Source organism: Protopterus annectens, chromosome 2.part0 (genome assembly GCF_019279795.1).
Source record: "Protopterus annectens isolate FY-2018-M chromosome 2.part0, PAN1.0, whole genome shotgun sequence".
Taxonomy (NCBI): Eukaryota; Metazoa; Chordata; order Ceratodontiformes; family Protopteridae; genus Protopterus; species Protopterus annectens.
The window spans coordinates 27,465,056-27,486,272 of NC_056728.1; the positions used below are offsets into that span (position 1 = coordinate 27,465,056).

Below are 21,217 nucleotides of genomic sequence, written 5' to 3' on the forward strand. Positions count from 1 at the left end.
AAGTGCACTACAGATGCGATGTTTGCTCAGTGTTGGAGAAACAGAGAAGGTCAGATGGAGTTCATTGTGTCTGTGGACTTGGAGAAAGCATACAAGGTGCCTAGAGAGGAGTTGCAGTATTGTATGTGGAAGTCCGGAGTGGCAGAGATGTAGGAGTGGTGTAGGATATGTACGAGGGTAGTGACAGTGGTGAAGTCTGCAGTGGGAGTGACGGATGCATTTTAAGGTGGAGGTGGGATTACATCAAGGATAAGCTGAGTCCTTTATTATTTGCAATGGTGATGGACTGGTTGACGGACAGACAGGAGGCCCCATGGATTGATTGCAGATGAGATAGTGATATGTAGTGAGTAGGGACCAGGTTGAGGAGACTGGAGAGGTGGAGATTTCCTCTAGAGAGGAATGAAGGTCAGCAGGACTAAGACAGAATGTGTGTGAATGAGAGGGAGGATGGAGGAATGGTGAGGATGCAGGGAGTGGAGGTGGCGAAGGTGGATGAATTTAAGTACTTGGGATCAACGGTTCAGAGTAATGGTGAGTGGGAGAGAGGTGCTTGGGAATGGTGAGTGGGAGAGAGGTGCTTGGGAATGGTGAGTGGGAGAGAGGTGCTTGGGAATGGTGAGTGGGAGAGAGGTGCTTGGGAATGGTGAGTGGGAGAGAGGTGCTTGGGAATGGTGAGTGGGAGAGAGGTGCTTGGGAATGGTGAGTGGGAGAGAGGTGCTTGGGAATGGTGAGTGGGAGAGAGGTGCTTGGGAATGGTGAGTGGGAGAGAGGTGAAGAGTACAGGCAGGATGGAATGGGTGGAGAAGTGTCAGGAGTGATTTGTGCTGGTATCCGTAAGAGTGGAAGGGAAGGTCTGAAAGAGGGTAGTGAGACCAGCTATGTTGTATGGGTTTGAGACGGTGGCATTGACAAAAAGGCAGGAGTCAGAGCTGGAAGTGGCAGAGTTAAAGATGTTGAGATTGCACTGGGTGTGACAAGGCTGGACAGGATTAGGAATCTGTATTAGGGGGTCCACTCAGGTTGGACAGTTTGGAGACTGAGGCAAGATTGCGTTGGTATGGACATGTGCTGAGGAGAGATGCTGGGTATTTTGGGGGAAAAAGAAGCTAAGGATGAAGCTACCAGGTAACAGGAAAAGAGGAAGGCTTAAGATAAGGTTTATGGGTGGTGGTGAAAGAGGACATGCAGGTGGTTGGTGTGACAGAGCAATATGCAGAGGACTGAAGAAATTGAAACTGATCCGCTGTGGTGACCCCTAACGTGACAGCCAAAAGAGAAGATTGAGTCTGTGTAACACTGTCATGAAGCTACTCAAAATGGCATAAAGGGACTAAAGGGTTGGAATAACTATAAAGGGACTAAAGGGTTGGAATAACTATAAAGGGACTAAAGGGTTGGAATAACTATAAAGGGACTAAAGGGTTGGAATAACTATAAAGGGACTAAAGGGTTGGAATAACTATAAAGGGACTAAAGGGTTGGAATAGCTATGAAGGGACTAAAGGGTTGGAATAGCTATGAAGGGACTAAAGGGTTGGAATAGCTATGAAGGGACTAAAGGGTTGGAATAGCTATAAAGGGACTAAAGGGTTGGAATAGCTATAAAGGGACTAAAGGGTTGGAATAGCTATAAAGGGACTAAAGGGTTGGAATAGCTATAAAGGGACTAAAGGGTTGGAATAGCTATAAAGGGACTAAAGGGTTGGAATAGCTATAAAGGGACTAAAGGGTTGGAATAGCTATAAAGGGACTAAAGGGTTGGAATAGCTATAAAGGGACTAAAGGGTTGGAATAGCTATAAAGGGACTAAAGGGTTGGAATAGCTATAAAGGGACTAAAGGGTTGGAATAGCTATAAAGGGACTAAAGGGTTGGAATAGCTATAAAGGGACTAAAGGGTTGGAATAGCTATAAAGGGACTAAAGGGTTGGAATAGCTATAAAGGGACCTAAAGGGTTGGAATAGCTATAAAGGGACCTAAAGGGTTGGAATAGCTATAAAGGGACCTAAAGGGTTGGAATAGCTATAAAGGGACTAAAGGGTTGGAATAGCTATAAAGGGACCTAAAGGGTTGGAATAGCTATAAAGGGACTAAAGGGTTGGAATAGCTATAAAGGGACTAAAGGGTTGGAATAGCTATAAAGGGACTAAAGGGTTGGAATAGCTATAAAGGGACTAAAGGGTTGGAATAGCTATAAAGGGACTAAAGGGTTGGAATAGCTATAAAGGGACTAAAGGGTTGGAATAGCTATAAAGGGACTAAAGGGTTGGAATAGCTATAAAGGGACTAAAGGGTTGGAATAGCTATAAAGGGACTAAAGGGTTGGAATAGCTATAAAGGGACTAAAGGGTTGGAATAGCTATAAAGGGACTAAAGGGTTGGAATAGCTATAAAGGGACTAAAGGGTTGGAATAGCTATAAAGGGACTAAAGGGTTGGAATAGCTATAAAGGGACTAAAGGGTTGGAATAGCTATAAAGGGACTAAAGGGTTGGAATAGCTATAAAGGGACTAAAGGGTTGGAATAGCTATAAAGGGACTAAAGGGTTGGAATAGCTATAAAGGGACTAAAGGGTTGGAATAGCTATAAAGGGACTAAAGGGTTGGAATAGCTATAAAGGGACTAAAGGGTTGGAATAGCTATAAAGGGACTAAAGGGTTGGAATAGCTATAAAGGGACTAAAGGGTTGGAATAGCTATACAACTGTGTAGTGCCAAGTAAGCTCCCATAAGGCTTGTGGTTCAGAGCCATTTCTACCTAAATTGTATAGTTTATTAAACCTTTAACAGGTCCCCCTAAAAGAAATACATTTTGATTGTGGTTGAAAAATAAGTGAATACTGAATGTTATGTGATGTTAATCTGTTGGCATATGTACAATATCTTTGTGAGAATGCCTGTCTCTGGCCCTTAATGTTTTAAGTGTAATATTTTGATAGTTGTACTTAATCTGTGTCTTTACAGAAGACTAAATTTGTGAGCTCAGAACAGTGCCAAGAGTATGCAAAACAGCACAGATGGCAATAGACTGGAAAATCTGGCTTTTTCTCTCCATGTGGCTAGGGGCAAGTGACTAAACTACACTGGGAGATTACAGGATTAGGTAATGTATGGCTAGTGAGTGAACATTGGTCCCTACTATGCAAGATGAGGTACAACACTGTTTCCACATTACCAAAAGTAGCTTTGGGGGATAATTTTTTTGAGTAGCAGGAATGTGATGCAAATAATGAGCTTGTGCTCTGGAATGTGTGTAGAATATGTAGTTACTATCTCACAGCAAGAAAAGGCTCATAGTGTGCATTATGCCATGGTCTTTTCCTCCCGGGTGGGATGAATTATCTTAATTTGCCACTGTACAAATTTAAACCCATTATTTGTATGCTTGTATGTAGTGATGTTTTTCCATTTTTAGGAAATGGTTGTGGGGAATTGTCTGGCACACAAATTCTAGCTTAAGAAGCTTGACCCATTTTTCCTGCTAGGTGTTCTTCTGTGGTAAGGTGGGGTGGGAGGTGGTCATTGATAAGGCCTGATTAGATTTAAAATGTATTCTGTAGTGAGGGGTACAGCTCAGCTGATTTGGTAAATGCGTTTTCAACAAAATAACTTTTTTGGCATTTTTGTTGACATTTGTTTACCGGGAAAGTCCACTGGGCCAAACAGACTCATTTTCAGTGGAGGCCCAGGGAGAAAAGCTCCAGTACAAAATAAAATAAATTAAATACAATGTTTACAAGACTAAATACAAAAATAAGCAAAAAAAGGGAAACCACTCCAAGCATCAAAGAACATGTAAAAATTAGCAAGATCCACAGGTCTGAAGGTAGTCCAGCTATAGATTCTGTCAATCGTAGGCGATTTGAACTAAGATATCAAGGAGTACAAGAGAAATACAAGGTTACAAAGAATTAAAATATGCAGTAGCTTCAGATAGTTGGTAGAAAAGATCAGAATGGATAGAAGAGGGTAAGTTGTGCCATAATCTGGCAGTGATCCAGGAATGAGTTTTCTGGAGGTAGGTTTGGCTTGTGAATTTGGAGCAAGTGTGGATCTGATTTTAGTGACCTAGAGGGGGAGTAGGGAGAAATGGAGCAGAGAGCAGGGCAGTCTTGTGGTTTATAGATTACCTACTACTCCAACTACCTCACATAAACTAATGTGATTATTCTAGCCATTGGAGTTTTCTTAAGATGATGCAATGATTGGGTAGAATGGCAATTGTTTGAAGCAAATTTGACTGTCTTGTTATAGCAAGATTCTAGTTTTAGTTTCGGGGAGGACTGCATATTAATGGTGCACTGTAACTTGTAGGTAAGAGAGGGCTAAAGCTTGTTTAGTTGGCAAGGAGAGATCTATTGTGCCTGTAAAGTAGCCCTAGTTTTTTATGGGATTTTGTAATACTGGGGACTGGATATGTAGATACAATTTTAGATTTTCATCTATTATAACTCCTAAAAGTTTGGTACTAGTTACTAATTCAATTTTTATAGGGTTCAGTGAGTGTAGGTTAAAATCTTTGACAGCAGTATTTTTGGGTTCCTAATACATAATCTGCAGTTTAGGTTGCCGAATGCTTAAACATTGACACCCAAGTGTCAAGCTTAGAATAACGAATGGCCACATATGTGAATTCTTTCCTTGGGGAAAGAATTCGCTTGGCCATTATCTGGGATTTGCCTTCCCCCCAATACAGAGTAATCTCTGAGTTGGTATATTTAGAGGGGATGTGAGGGGCAAATCCCCCCAGTATGTTAGGGTTTTTTGTTTCCAGATGGCCTAGCGAATTCTTTCCAGAGGAAAGTATTTGCATATGTGGCCGTTCAATATTGTAAGGTTTCGATTCGACAATCTAAGCTATTATATGATATAGACTTATTTTTTTGGGGGGTAAACTGCATAAATTTAATTTTTTTTTTTTTTTTTTGGCATTTTAAGGAAAGGTGTTTTTTGTGTAGCCAGGATTCAACAGTAGAGAAAGCGGAGTCATTTGTTGTAATATGTCAGGGTTGGATGCAGGGCAGACTATGGTAGTAATCTGCATACTGGGCTAGGGAGGTGTTTGGTATAACTTTGCAAAGACTGTTTATGAATATGTTAAGGGGACCTAAAATCGAACCTTGTGGGGATGGCTGTAGAGTTGTGGAAAAAGGGGAGTGTGTTGCTATTTAACAGCATGTTGCCTATTTGAGCAAGAGCTTTTAAACCAGGTAAGAGACTGAAGATAAACCTATAGAAGAAAGTTGGGACAGGAGGATAGTGAGATTCTCGTGCTTTACATCTCTCTAGGAAGAGAGCAATGCTATTTGGCCCGAGTCCTGGATTTTAACTGCATCCAAGAATAGTGCAGTAGAAATACTGTGCCCTGGATAGAATCCATTTGGGGAAGAGGATGTTTAGTAGGTAATGGACAAGTTGTTTTTGGACACTTTACCAATTTTAGAGATGGGGTAGTAGAGCAATGGGTTGAAAGTTAGAGATATCAGAGGAAGGGCCAGCTTTATGAAGGGGTAGGATAATCTCTTTTCTATAGAGGGAACTTATGATTTTTAGACTTGTTGATTAGGATGCTGCCTGGGTAGGCTACTTATTAGTGACTTAAGGTATTTGGCTTGGAATATTGTTAGCTGAGTTGGAACTGGAATGGAATTTTAAGTTTTGCAGGAGTTTTTTTATGGAGGAACTGGAGATGAGGGAGAGATTATAGGTTCATAGGCTGTTACTAGGCTATCTGCCCTAGGACCTATACAAGCCTAGCCATAACCATTCCTTGGATATTTCTTCCCACAATATTTACTTCCCTGGACCCCTGTCTAGCAGGGCAGCTGACATGATCCCTGGGGTGAATTTCCCATCTCCCATCCAATCATAAAGGTTCCTTTTGAAGAGGGCCAAGGAGTCGCTCTGCTCTACATGTATGGGCAGTCTATTCCAGAGTATGGGGAGTCTCTGGGACAGGAACCTGTCCCTCTCATCACAGTTTCAATGTTTAGTGTACTGCCACTTGTGTGGTAATTCATGGGTGCATGTTTTTTAAAAAGGGGATAACTATACATTTCTTGGCATTAAAGCTTGAGCCCATGGCTCTGGCACCAGGCATCTGTTTCTGTAAGGCCCTTTTGTTGAATATCCACATTTGGGGATTCAATAATGGCTCCCAGTTTGCAGTCCTCTGCAAACTTTGTTAGCCAGAGTCCCTTAGTGTTGGCCTGTACTTCAGAGAAGATGCCAAACAAGTAGTCGCAGGACTGAACCCTGAGGTATTCCACTTGTCACTTGTCTGGAGCTGGATTTGGAGTCTGCTACTTTTACAGTCTGGGTTCGGTCAGTAAGCCAGTTGGCAACCCATTGAGTGACGTAGGGATTTATACCCAGCTTAGTAAGTATATCTATGATTTCAGAGTGGGGGTTGGTGTCGAAGGCCTTGGCGAGGTTCAGATAGGCTGTGAGGACTGCCTTACCCTCATCCACAGCTCTGGAGACTGATTCGAAGAAATCAATCAGGTTCAGGAGATGAGATCGTCCTTTCACAAACCCAGACTGGGTGAGGTCCAGAGTTTGAAGGTTGGCAATGTCTGTTTATAAGTTCCATGCCCTTGCTAATCAGGCTAGTCAGACTGGAATGGTAGTTCCATGGTTCCAAGGTGGATTCCCCCTTTGTGGAGTGGGATAACTGTAGCTGTGCACTACTCAGTGGGCACAAAGCCTGAGGTGAGGAAATGATTAAACATGACACTTGGGTGAGGTGCCAGTTCATTTTGTAGTTCATGTAGTACACAGCCCGGGATGTCATCTGGTCCCATGGATACTGTATTAGCTTTGGAGAATGATTTTTACCTGTGTGGCCGTGATTACCAGCAATCTTTTGGTATTGAGATGGGCCCTTTAGGGGGGTGAGAAGGGGCGAAGTTGGCACTAAATCGATCTGCCAGGATATTGGCAATATTCTTGGGATCAGTATATTTAATGCCATTCTGTTGTAGCTCAGAGTAGATCTGTGCATTGCCATTTAGATTTGTGACCACTATAGAATGCCTTGTGGTTGTCTTTGGAATCTTTGGCAATTTTATTTTCGTAACAAGCTTTTTGAGGATTTTGAGGGATCCCTGCTTCTTACTGAGGCTGGTGAGGGAGTTTTTTGCATCCTGGGATTTTCCTCTTTTCTGCAACAGTTTCTTCCTTCTGATATGTAGTTTGTTTATAGCAGGGGACCACCAGATTGGCTTCCTTTTTTGGAGGCGAGCATCTTGGTTCTATTTGAGATGACATGATTCATGCATGAGTGGATGTGCTTGTACAGTGCCTTAGTGTAGGATTCAGCAGTCAAACTTTCAGATCCTCTCTGCATGGGTGTCATGAAGTCACTTCTGACTTCAGAAGCATGAAGTTGGATTTGAAGTTTTTTACAGAGGTTTCCTTACTGGGTGGTGGGGGTGGGATGTGGATGTCAAGGGTGATTTGCTTATGGTCAGACCTGACCAATGATGGGGTGACCACTGGTGTGGAGCATTTATCTCCCATGTTGGTAATGACCAGGTCTAGGATATTGAAGCCCCTGGTGGGACAATGGATTAGTTGATCCAGGGCGTTGGAATTTATGAATTCCAAGAACCGTTGGGAAAAGGTGTTGGTACCAGAGTAGTTTTCCCAGTTAATGGCAGGGTAGTTGAAATCACCCAGTATTAGGGTGTTTGTATCTTAATATTTTACAGTATGTTTAGAAAGGTGTAGTGAGAATCTTGGGGCATGGTGGGGGACCTGTAGCAAGCTACAATTTGGATTGCAGTCTTGCCTAGTGTTGCACCTGGAGAATTTCAGATGCATTATGTTGGGCAACTAGCCTGGAGGTGTGAATATCCTTGGTGAATATGGACACTCCTCTACCTTTAATGTTTTGGTCTTGGTTTTGTGGCCGTAAAGTGTGGCAAGAGTTGTAACCTGGTATTGCAGGGGTGCTCTCTGGAGCCTTGAACCAGGTCTCAGTTACTGCACAGATATTTATGCTCTCCATTTTTAGGAGTGCCTTGAGTGCATTTTGAGGTTTAGACTTCTAGCATTGAGTAGCATTACCTTCAGGTTTTGCATGCTTGTATCTGTAAGTGGTGGTTTTGTCCTTTTGAACCTTGCCTAAAAAGTTAATATAGGGTTGGTAAGAGCTTTAGCCAGTAACCCGAATCCCAGGGGTGACTGGTGCAGACAATCTCTGGCAAAGCATCATGGTTTGCCGATCATGGCTTCTCGGGCAGACAGATACTGGATCCCCTTTGAATGACACCAGAAGCTTAGCCAATTGCTGAAGTCAATCATTTTGTTCTTGTACTGTGGTATCATTCTGGGTGAAGGCAGGATGCTACTCATGGCTAGGGTCTTACCTGCCTGGGCCACATGATCTGAGAGCTCTTCCATGTCTCCATGTAGTCCAGGAAGGTACGTCTCCAGTCATTCACTCCAACATGGGACAATGACAGTTGTATTTTGTACTTTTGTGGAGTGACTTGAGTGCATGCATTATTGGTGGATCCTGGCACCCAACATACTGTAATTTTCTCCTTTTTCAGCCTGGTGAGTGGGACGTCAGTGTGCCTGACTATAGAGTCACCTATGACTAAAGTGTTGGGTACATTGTCTTGCTTTGGGGGCTGTTGGGTGACCCACTGGTGTGAGCTGTCACTTTGGTTGTGACTGTTTGCATTTCGGCTTGGGAGGTCCTTGTTGCTTGTGCAGGTTAATGTTAAGGGCCTCTGCATATGTGGGTTTAGTGTTGCTATGTGTGGGTGTTGATGGTGTTGGTTTTGAAGGGCTATGAGTTGCTTGAGGTGTATTAACCTTCTCTTGTCTAGCACAATCTTGGCCAGAGAGAGCTTTGCTTCCAGTTTGGCTATGTAAGTGCATCTCTCGTAGGTTATAGTTGTGAGAGGGTTGTCTGTGTACATGAGGCAGTTGCCGCATTGCCCCAGTATGCCCAGATTCACCAGGTGGACAAAAGAAATCACCGGAAGCTGACCCTTGGACATTACTGTTTAGGTACTTTTTTGTAAGTACAAGAGCTGTTTTCCCTTACCTTTGCAAGGTACTTTGCAATTATAGGCTTAGTGCCATAATTAATTTCTCATTGACAGAGATGAGTGCTTGTATCAGTTTCAGGCTTCCTAGTGCTTTCCAGCAGGTTCCAGAGCAAGTGCTAGTCGCAGGGGTTCAGATTTTAGTGCTAATACTGAGTAACCAGCTAGTTCTAAGGGGAAACTTTGAAGAGCAGACTTTCTGGCACCTGGAGTAGTTTAACTGTAGCCCCAAAGTGCTGCACGATGTGAAAAATGCACAAACACAAGCGTTTTTAAGCCAGAAAGTGGAAAGGGATGGAAATTGGCACAAAAAGGCTAATAAAATTACAATTTCAGAGCTGGAAACCACTCTTAATTTAGGCAGTACAATGCTCACCACTCCCACTGGTAAGCAGTATGACTTCCCTCTACCACAGCAACGTCTGGATAGCTCTGAACACACAAAATAAAGCCCAGAGACAAGCAAAGCCTGGGATCTGGACTGGCGAGGAAAGGTGGAAAATGCAGGCTAAATGCAATAATTAAACACACAAAAGCGAACCCACTTTTGTGTAGTCCTAAACTGTAAATGCAATTAAAACTCTACAAAATTAGCAATTTAAAACTTTTTAAATGAAGCAAGTAAAGTGTACAACTGAAACTATTTAAGAGGCAGTAATACTGTAGAATAAGTAGCTAGTCTGCATATACAGAGAAGTTTTATATATATTTATTTTATTTATATATATATATATATATATATATATATATATATATATATATATATATATATATATTTATATATATATATATTTATATATATATATATATATATATATATATATATATATATATATATATTTATTTATATATATATATTTATTTATATATATATATTTATTTATATATATATATATGTGTTTATATATATATATTTATTTATATATATATATATTTATTTATATATATATATATATATTATTTATATATATATATATATATTTATTTATATATATATATATATATTTATTTATATATATATATATATATATTTATTTATATATATATATATACATATTTATTTATATATATATATATATATATTTATTTATATATATATATATATTTATTTATATATATATATATTTATTTATATATATATATATATTTATTTATATATATATATATTTATTTATATATATATATATTTATATTTCACACTTAAAACATTTCAGATGCAGTGCAACCTAGAGCACGAGTTGTAGCAATATTAAGGCAAATAACAGTTATAAAATACACCATCTGCAAAATGTTTGAGAAGCGGTCAGAACACAAGGAGATATTCGGGCAATTTTTTTAAGAAGGGGAGAAAGGAACCGAAGGCCTTCTAAAGTGTTCTGTCTGTATTGGGTAGAATGAGCTAACACTAGACTGGGAGGAGTGTCCCAGATAAATTTTACAGTAGGAGTGGGCAACTGCAAAGCCACCAAGAGGGAGGGTAGGAACCAATACTAAAGCTGTTGGCCTACACTCTTTAGACAGTAAACACTACAGAAATCTTTGACAGCAGTGAGCCACAAAACAAAAGTTTTTTAATGGATAAAGGAGCAAAGACTCTACAGAATGCTTTTAACTGCAAACAAATCAGTTACCTGTACAGATTAGTTAATAGCAATAAAATACAGTAAAAATATGCAGCAAGCAATAAAGTGCTATATATAAATTGAATACAAGATGGGAGAGTTCTTTGAGTAGAGGTGTTGGGGTCAAGAGATTGTGAAGTGGATGAAGAGGTGGGCATAAGATGGTGATTACTTGGTAGAGGTGAGGAATGAGGCCATAAGGCTGGCTATAGGATCAATGAATTGAGTTGAATTTTGAGGCAATATGGTCAGGTGGCATGTTAGGGTAAGGGCAGGGATTTTGATTTTTTTTGTGCCAGGGTTGCAGATCATTGGAGGACCAGAAGAGTTTGGGTTTTTTCCTATTTGTAATTTCCAGAAATATTATTGCTTGCTTTACAAAAGTTTTTTAGCTAGGTTTCAGAGCGGTTTATAGAGGATAAGGTCAGGGATTTTCAGATTTGAGCCAGTGCTTCCAGGCTTTGCCTTATTTTTCATGATTTCTTTAGTAGATTTAGATAGCCAAGGGGCATAGTTAGATTCAATTCTTATTGATCTAGTAGGAGCCAAGCTATGTAGCACATTTAGAAAGGAGTTATTGAAGTAAAGGAAGGCATCTAGTGGCATGGTTTTAAGACTATTCCAATTAGTTCCTTATATTGAAGGTATGGGGACAGAATCAAGTCTTGTATAACCTTGATATTATGGGCTTTTGAAAGCGATGCTTAGTTGTGAATAGTGAAGGCTAGGAGGTGATCACTAAAGCAATTTGCCAGGGTGCTGAAAATTGATGTTTAGAAGGGTCTGAGACTAGGATCCAGTCTAGTATTGAGCCTTTGTTTTTTAGTTTAATCTAGTTAAGTTAGTTGAGTAACATTTATGCTAGTGGGAGATTGGATGGAGGAAGTAGACGCCCAGTCTATTTTCAGGTCACCTGATAAGTTTCATTTTTTTATAGTGAAGGAAATCCAGGATAGAATATCTTCTAAAACTAGGATATTGTTTCCTGGTGGAATGGAAATGGTTTTCTAGTTTGTCTAGAAATGAAATTTAAAATCTCGGCATTTTAGAAATGTGGAATAGAATTGGGAAGTGGGGATATATTATGGGTATTGGAAGAAGAAATTTAGTCTTGGATGGAAGGTTTTAGCCAAGTTTCTGTATCGGCTAGGATATGTGTTCTATTTTGGGTGAGCCAGGTATGAAACTCTGAGGTTTTGTCACAGATGCTTTGGAAATTAATGGTTAAATGTAAGCGTTTAGTAGACATAGGCCTTGGTGAGAGAGAGAAGGTTGGGGGCCTGGATTTGGGTGAATATCACCGGAACATGTAAGGGAGGAAAAGAATCCACTTTGGATAGTCTTTCAGCTTGGAGAGAAGGGAGGAAGCTATGCTAGCGAATTTTTTGTTTAGTGTAAGTAGCAGCTATTAGCAAGAATGAAGGGTTTGCTACAAAGTAGAGGAGTTAAGAAATAAAGGTTGAAAGTAATATAAGAGTAGGAGTATTTTATTAGTGCTTTCACTGAAACAAGTGAATCAGCTTCAGCAAGATTCACTTGTTTCAGTGAAAGAGCTAACTTTAAAGTGTCGAAGGATCCGTTGCCTGCTAGTTTGTGTTTTTATTCAGTTTGGCAGTAGCAAGTCTTAAGAGTAGGAGTATTCATTGGAGCTGGAAATATAAAGCAAAGCAGTTTGAGAAGAATTTTCTTCTAACCTACGATTTGGCAAGAATGAACTTTGACTGAATATTTTGGGTCCAGCTGGCATGAATTGAGGACAAGAAACTGGTATATTGTTTGGCAAACTGACTATCTAGTAATTTAGGAATGTTAATCATGTGATATGGTTCTGATGTGTTCTGATCCTGAAATGGATAAAACATGAACTGAGAATAAATAAAATGCAAGCATGCAAGACTTTAATTCCTCCTGACTTGTATATTTGTAGTTGCACTAAAGATTTGTCTTCAGTGCTCATGGTGGGCTTTGCCTTTTTGCTTTAGACATTTTGAGGTCTAAATCAATGTAAAATGCTAGTGTTTGTTCTGAGGCTTATCCTCAGTCCATGCAGCACAAAGTTGTCCTTGCACCCCCATACCACCTGCTATACTAACTCTGATTACATAATCCTTGGAGAAAGGCTAGATCACCGTACCCTGGGGACTACCTATCTTACACATTTTTTGACCAAAGTAGGTCAATACAGAGGATGGCCAAAGTAAAATTTGATCTATGCCAGGACACCTGAAATGCACGTGTCTACTGATTTATGATCAAACAATCCAAAACTTATTTGTGAAAATAAAACATGAAAAATAAAGCCCCCCACACCCCTTGCTTATTACCCAACTCTTGAGACTGCATGATATTGGGGAAAGGGTAAATTGCCTTAAAAATATTGATGTCTCGCCTGTCAAATTTTGTCAGCTAAACAGATGTAGACCAACCATTACACTATTTGGCTCTGATGTATATAAATGTGCTGTGATTTTGTACTGAAATATTTTAAAATTTATTTTCCTGTTAAAGAAATATTTCTGCATTGGCTAGATTGCATTTTTTTACTTTGTTGTGGTTTGCTGACAAGTTTTAGGCTCTTATGAGCTTTTGTGACTTGTGGTATGGAGGCTTTCCCACATAAGACACTGGCGGGTTTGCCCCTTGCGAGTGGTCAGTTTTTCATAACTGAGCGTGTTGTGCTCGTGACCTCCCAAGGTTTTACTCATTTGTAATGTGTTTCTCTCTACAAATTTATTGTAGATTGCAACTAGAGCATTATGAACACCTTAAGAGTCATTCAAGATAAAATTAACGCAGCCAGACAGTTGGTATTATCTGCCTTTATCTAAGGGAAATGGATTGTTGTAATTGGTGAGAATTGTCAAACTCTACCCCCCCCCCCCTCGAAAAGGAACTTTACTAGCGAAAGACATTATGCAGCATGCTTTCATGAAATTAAGGACACATGATACAAAGTTAGGTGAAAGTCTGGCATAAATTAGAACTCTTTGTGGTTCTGGTACATGCCCCCGCCCCCCCCCAACCAATAAGGACTAAATATACATTATAGAGTAATGGTAGATAAAAATTTTATTTTACATTTTTTGAATGGGCTAGTCCAGCTGGATATATGTCCATTTTCAGTTTAGGCCCGGTGAGAGAGCTCCACGAACAACAAGAAAATAGGACAAGACAATATTTACAATAGAAATTGGTACATTACAAAGCTTTATAACATATTTCATATCTAGGATTTATGTTCTGTATTCCAATAGGGAAAAACCTGATGTAAAATAAACCTAGATGCAACAGTAGTTTAATAATGCAAATTATATCTAAGAGATGCTATAGATTCTAAAGTCACACAAAAATGTCAAAAGAAAAACACTAGTGTTGAGAGTATTCAAAAGCCAAATACAAGGATACAATTAGTGTTCAGTCTCACAAGAGTTGTGGTCTTGTATGAAAATGGTTAGTCCTTCAATTGTGTATACATATTTACATGAGGAAAAATCCTCAGAATGGTCTAGCACACCATCTGCGAGTAAACACAAGATAATCATAAGAGGCTAGGAATCAAGGGAGTCTAGAAAAGGGTGTGGTGGTTAATCACAGGGGCATAGCCAGTGTGAGTTGAGGTAGGGTTTGAGCTTGCTCTTAAATAGGTTAACTGAGGATAGTGGGGTTAGTTGACTTGGGAGGCTGTTCCAGGTTTTACCTACTGTTGGAGAACAGGGTGTCACCAGCTGAATTGCTGGATTTAGGTATTTGTACAAGTAGTTGAGGAGAAGGTTTTGAGATTGTTATAGGGGGTGACTAGGGATGTAAGTATGGGTGTGTATTGAGGTAGATACAGGATCTTATGGGCTATTAGTAGTTTGCAAAGTATTAGATTTGGCAATTCTAACCATCCAAGTTGATTCAGTGATTTCTATAGGAGGGCCCTGCTGCAAATCTGGCAATATTGTTGGAGGATGACAGTTTACTCGGATTACTTCTGCATATTTTGGTATAGAAGGGGAGGCATAGAGCAGGGTAGAGAAGGTGGGTGCGAGCAATGGTGAACCTGGCTAGAGGAATTAGGGTTTGATTCTGTAGAGGGAACCTAGTTTCTTCACTGTTTTTATGGTGTTATTAATGTTATTAGTACTCAGTAGTTTGGTGGTTGGTTCAGGAGATACTACAGTTTGGTGGTTGGCTCAGGAGATACTACAGTTCCATTATTTGAAGTGATAGTTCCATTATTTGAAGTGATAGTTCCATTATTTGAAGTGATAGTAAAGTAAAGTGGGGAGGTTCTGAGTGAGGGTGAAAGTAGCATGTTAGTTTTTTATGGGTTTAAGATGAGACACCTTTGTAGGAGCCAGTTTGAATGTGCTAAAGGTCTTTTGGGCTAGTGACTGAAGTTCTGATTGGGAAGTAGCCGGGCATATGAGGAGTCACCTGCGTATTGGATACAGTCAGCTTGTGGAATTACAGAATGGAGGTAATTTGTAAAGATGGAGAATAGTAAAGGACCCAATATGGATCCTTGAGGGACCCCTAGGGCAACTGGGAGGTGGGAAGATGAAGTATTATCCCATAGTACAGCCTGTTGCCTATTATCTAGGTATGATTGGAACCACTGTATAGTAAGGGCATCCAATGACAGGTTTTTGAGTGTTTATGAGGAGGTGGGTTAACCATGTCAAGTGCTTTAGACAGGTTGATAAAGGGCTGAGGATAGTGTCATTATTAAGATTACTATTAACATGGTTAGTGAAGGATAAGAGAGCAGAGGTGCTGCTATGAAATGGTCTAAAGCCATGCTGACAGGTGGCTAGTAAATTAAGTAGGTAGTTAACAGTTGTAAATGAATACATTTCTCAATTATTTTTGCCAAAGGAGATAAACTACAGGCCCATAGCCATACTAACTCCTTTGCGTTACCACCTTTCTGCAGGGGGATAATGTGAGAGACTTTCCAGATTAAGGGGATAGTTACTTCAGAAATGGTTCTGTTAATGAGGATGGGTATGGGGTAGGCTATGACTTTAGCAGGTATTCTGCAGGTAGTAGATCTGCAGAGTGGCGGGTTTAAGTTTCTGGATGAGGTTACAGATGAGCGATGTGGGCACTGGTTGAAAATTAAATGGAGGATTATTGGTAGAGCATGAGGTGCTAGGGGACAGCTGGCTAGGATTGGATAGTTTGTGAAAAATGTGTTAAATGAGTCTGCTGTTTGGATGGGATTGTTGTGAACAGAACCAGAGGGAGTAGGAGTGCATGAGTGTCCAGGGTGTAGGAAGTTATTGATGCCTAGCCAGAATTTTTGAGGATTAAATTGGTGGGTTGTTTGAAGCTGGCAGTAATTTTTTTTTTATCTGCTATGGCTTTTTTGTTTAGTTTCTTAGCTGTCTGAATTGTAAGTGATCTTGGGGTTTTTTGGTTTAATGCCATTTGGCCCATAGTTTTTCTTTGGAGGATTTTTTGTTTGGTAGTTTTGGTGAGCCATGGTGCTGGTTTAGTTATGATTCTAACTTTGCGTAATGGGGCATGGCACTCGAAATTTCGAATTAAATTTAACTGCATTATCTAGTGGGAGGTGTTTCAGGGGTGACCAGTCACAGGCACTTAGTTCGGTTTGAAAGTAAGCAGGGTTAAAATTTTTTAGTATGAATAGTTCTGCAGATGGTTGAGTTTGGGACTTCAGTTTTATATCTGATTTAGATAGGTAAGCAAGTGGTCACTTATGTCCTCTGGGAGGGTGCCTGTTTTATAGTTTTATAGTTGGGGAGTATTTAGTGAGTATCCAGTCAAAGGTACTGGTTTTAAGTTTTAGTACGGGTATAGGATGTTGTAATTTGAGTAAAACCATATAGGTTGATATGAGTAGAAGGCTGCTCAGATATACATGAGTTCCAGTTTGTTAGTCTCAGGTATAATGGTTTCTTGGGGGTAGTTGCTTTGAGCCAGCTGGGGATAGCCTCTGTGTTGGTGTTATTGCCTGGTGGAAGATGGACACAGATTAGGTATGACTTTACATTTGTTAAGCTGAATCTTGGAAGAATCTCTGCATTGTTGGAAAGTGGAGGTTTGGGGTCTAGTGAGGTAACTTGTAATCCATTCTTATAAAGTATGGCTACGCCTCCACCTTAGTATTATGATAAAGTCTCAGGATATTGTAGCCAGGGGGTAGACCTGCACTATCTTGTGAATTAAGCCATGTTTTTGACAGGATGTCAAAAGAGTGTACATCTATAAGGGCATGCAGGTGAGCAAGTTTATTATTGATGTTACGAATGTTAAGATGAGCCATCAGGAGAGAGTTGGGGGGGGGGCGCTTGGTAAGTGTGGGTTAGAGTAGTTTTATCAGGCTGTGTAGCTGTTCTTGTGGTGGGACCAGGGTTTGGGTGTATATCACAATCTAAAAGGGAGTGGACCTGTACTTTTAGGGTTAGTTGTAAAAGTTTAAAAATTAGGTTCTTTGTTTTTCTAGCTATTTGGTTGAGAGATGAGTGAGTCTATGAAACTTGGCGGCTGAATACTTTGCTGGGCAAGATAAGTTAAGACTGAGGTGGGCTAAGTGTAGGAATAGAAGTTTGCCTGTTGTGGGTGTGAAGTTCCAGATATGTAAGGTGTTGGTAGAGAGTAAGTAGGTAGGGTATAATTAGTAAGGAGTATTAATAAAGGTAAGGGTTTGTGGTATCCTTGGGCCATTAGTGTAGGCATAGGAGATGGGATGCTTGTAGATAGTGGTAAGGTAATGGATAATGGGAGATGAGTGATGGCACTTTGAGGAGGAGTTAGAGGTTGGTGTTAATGTATAGGGGTGTGGCAATTTGTGTAAAAGTTTAGGGTCACTGGGGGTGGGTGGAATTTGGGAGTAGGGTAGGGGAGCGGAGTGAGCCCGCAGGGTGAAAGGAACAGGATGAGCCACAGAGTTCACCCTGGGAGAACAGTCACAGGAGCAGTAAGCTAAGGTAAGTATAGGTGGGGAGGGTGAGATGACACACAGCCGTGATAGTTGGAATATAATATACTGAGACGATAGGCAGTGAGGAATGTAAAAGGGGATAGAGTGGGAGTGTAAGCTGCTACAGGATATGGGAATCTGAGCCTGTAATATATTATCCATAAAGTACTTCTGAGGGTGTTGCAGGGAGCACAGAGGGAAAGGTAGTATCTGGGCTTCTAACAGTAAGCATGGCAAGGAAATGGGCAGAAAATGTTGGTTTATTCCTTAAGGGGAATTTGTACAAACATCAGTGTAACTGCTATGCAAGAACATGTGACAAAAGCAATCAAAAAAGGGCAATTTAGATGTGGCAGAGCATGGGCTTCATCTTTAGTATTGCATCTTTACCAAGATGGCTAGCATGGGCTTCATCTTTAGTACTGTATCTTTACTTGAGACTAGTCATTTGTAGGACAACATAGCATAATAAATAACTGTTTTCTGTGCTAAAGCTGGTCTCAGAATTGGTTGTGTTGCTTAGGGGATGCAAAAAAACTAAATGGCAGCCATTGATTTGAGAGGTAATAATTCAATTGGTCCTTTATATAAATTTGCTAGTGAAAACCATTACAAGCAGTTCACTACAGTGCATCCGTACACCACATAAATAGTCTACCTAACCTGCAGCTGAAAAAGTTAATTTGTTTGTTCCCAAAGACTCTACAAAACAAGGATAAAGTAGGGACAATTAATGTTTAAACTGGAAGGTCCTGAATGTACTCTTGCATGCATTGGGCACTAAAAATGGCAAGTCTAATTGGAGCGGTTATCAATGGCTTTGCTTTTGGTCTGATCTGACTAAGCATACTGCCATATGCTGCTTTATTTGAACAAGTTCCTGCTCTGTTAACTGATATATTTATAAACTTGTCAGTTTGATAGCTTTATCTAGAACTTGTACCATGGTTTCCTTCCAGACCGGTATAGAATAGAGGTTCAGTATTTTGGTGGGGAAGGGAGGGGGAAGGTCTGTGTAACAGGAGCATCTGAGTGTCTGCCCCATGCGAGTCCCGTTGTTTGGTATTGAAACCAAGTAACTAATGGCCACCTGAATGGTGGCTCTAGAGGCATACTGATAATTTTGTTTTAGAACTGTTTGCTATACAGGGAAGATGGTTTTGTGTAGCAGTCATAAGTTGCCAAGATAGTAAACTGATGTGGATTATGCTGAATGGTTGGAACACTGGAAGAATGCATCAATCCACAGTGTAATAGAGAGATGGTAAATTAACTGGGTAGTCTGGGGATCCTCTTAAATCGCACCTCAGGCCGAAATGCATAACCAAATTGCTTTTTAAAGTACAAACATTATAGTGGAGTACTGTACAATGTAACAATTGAAAACTGACAGATATTAATGAACTTGCTATGTAATTGTACAAAGGATTGTGGTAATTTGCTAGCAATAAGAAATGGAAATTACTGAACAGAGAAATTCATCTTAAACACCGGAGAAGACCTTGTGGGATAGTGACAGTATTACGAGGGTAGAGTCCTGAGGTAACTTCATTTAAGCCATTTGAATGCGTACTCGTTTAACATTGTTAGTAATGCATGAAATGATTGGTTAATATATGAAAGTGCCTGTGATGCCCACCACTGCTACCAGTATGTGAGGACTGCACACTGAACCAGTAATCAAGGAGCCAGAATTCTCACCACTAACACTTAAGGGATGTGTGCTTGTGTATACAAATGGATACACACTATTTCCAGATGCGGACCTCTCTGCACAAAGCACAATTTCCCTTAGCAGACTGGGAACACACTCAGTCCATGGTCTGGCTTTTTCTCTATCCAGGTCCCCAGTAAAACTCACTGGTACAGCTGTAGGGTTAGGTCCTCGGCAGAGTGTCAATGCCAAGTCCTCCACCCTCTGTAAATCCAGTGTTTCATGTCCCTGCCCCAAGTAGCTGACATGCACACACTGATATGATTTTTCACACAGATGGGAACATCTGGGAAAGGCTGGCACAGATTTCCCTGCTATGAGTAGAAGGTAGTTATCACTGCCACCAGACACTCCACAATCTGCTCCTCTTAAGGCCCTTAAAGTGTGTCCAGTTATACTGTGTAATATTAATACAAATGGTAGTTCACAAAAGATGGCTAGGCCTTCTGCAGTGGCCCACAGTCACCAAATATAAATCTCAAAGGCTAGATGCTTTCTACAAGGACCAGCCATAATGTTTCTTTCAGCTTTTTCCCAGTAAGGGGTCGCCACAGCGGAACTCCGGTCCACTGATTGGCAGATTTTTTTTACAAAATGCTGAGGTTCCAGCTTGACGCCCAACCTTCAACGAAGGCATGCATGTCTTTAGAATGCTACCCAACCATGGGGAGGACATGCAAACTCCACACAAGGCACTCCCAAGCCAAGCTGAGTATCTAATGGGCGAACCTCTTGCTGTGACCAGCCGCAATAAAGGTTTTAAATATATTTAATAAAAGAACATAACACTATTGAATATATTTGCAGTAAACCAGAGTTCAGATCACAAATACTGAAAAACATTTATGGGCAGACTCCAAGAAAATATTGAAGCTTCACTATATTCCTGATGGAATCTAAAAATGATTGTTTCCTAGAAGTTTACTATCGCAAGGCAAGATGGTGAGGGTTTTTAGATGGGCTCCCCAAAACATGGAATTTGATACTGAGATTTCTCTATCTAAACCTGTAACTTCCTAGAGGGCTTGCAGAGTGATCTCATCTGATCACCTGACTTTAGGTTCTCAGTGTTCCCCTTTGAAGCTGGGACAGTAGTTCAGCACAGACTGCCACAATACACATCCAAATGTTTATGGTAGTGCCTGGGGCCTACCCTCTCTTCACTGAGCTAATGAACAAACACTTTCCCAGATCCAGCGTCTCCGGTTCTATTCAGCACTGTGGGGTGCTGTTTTAATGCTTTAACAGCTCATTTACTTTTCTTAACCTTTGCTGCCCTAGTGTCCTTTATTGAAACATGTACTTTTAATCTGGTTGCAGTAATACATTTGTAACACAAGCATCTTGTACAAATCAGCTTGATATTCAAAGGGCATCCTTTACAAAACTCCAGCTGGCTATGCTGGCACTTACCCATATCACACTGGGCCATCTAGTATACAGAGAGGTTTGATTACATGTGTAGTACACTTGAAAACATAGTTGTGCTTTAATGTACAAGTAGAGACGAGTGAAAATCAGACCATGGGTAGTAACTGAAAGGGATTAAAGTGAAAGAGCAAGTCCCTAAAAGTTTTGCTGAAATAGGTAATGCAGATGCTCGTAAGAGGTTAATGCTAGAGTGGCTCTGAGGTTCTCCCTCATACTAGGTAAACTCTGCAAAACTTCATTTGTACCTGCAGCTGCCATGATGGGCTTAAGGTTACCACCTGTCCCACTTTGCGAGGGACAGTCCCTCTTTGGGCAGTTGTGTCCTGCAAAAAAATGGTAAGAATGGCAACTGTCCTGAAATATTAGGGCAAAATTATTTCCTATATATTATGTAATAGTTGCATAAAACAGTTATTCTGTATCTGAAACGTCTATATGTTATAAGAAACAGA

At 40.4% G+C, this 21,217-nt stretch overlaps 1 protein-coding gene across 1 annotated transcript in view; it reads left to right on the forward strand.

Annotated features, from left to right (window-relative positions):
- Positions 1-21,217, forward strand: part of FTCD (formimidoyltransferase cyclodeaminase) — a 258,515-nt gene that overhangs the window by 12,998 nt on the left and 224,300 nt on the right. The gene's annotated exons all lie outside the window — the stretch shown is intronic.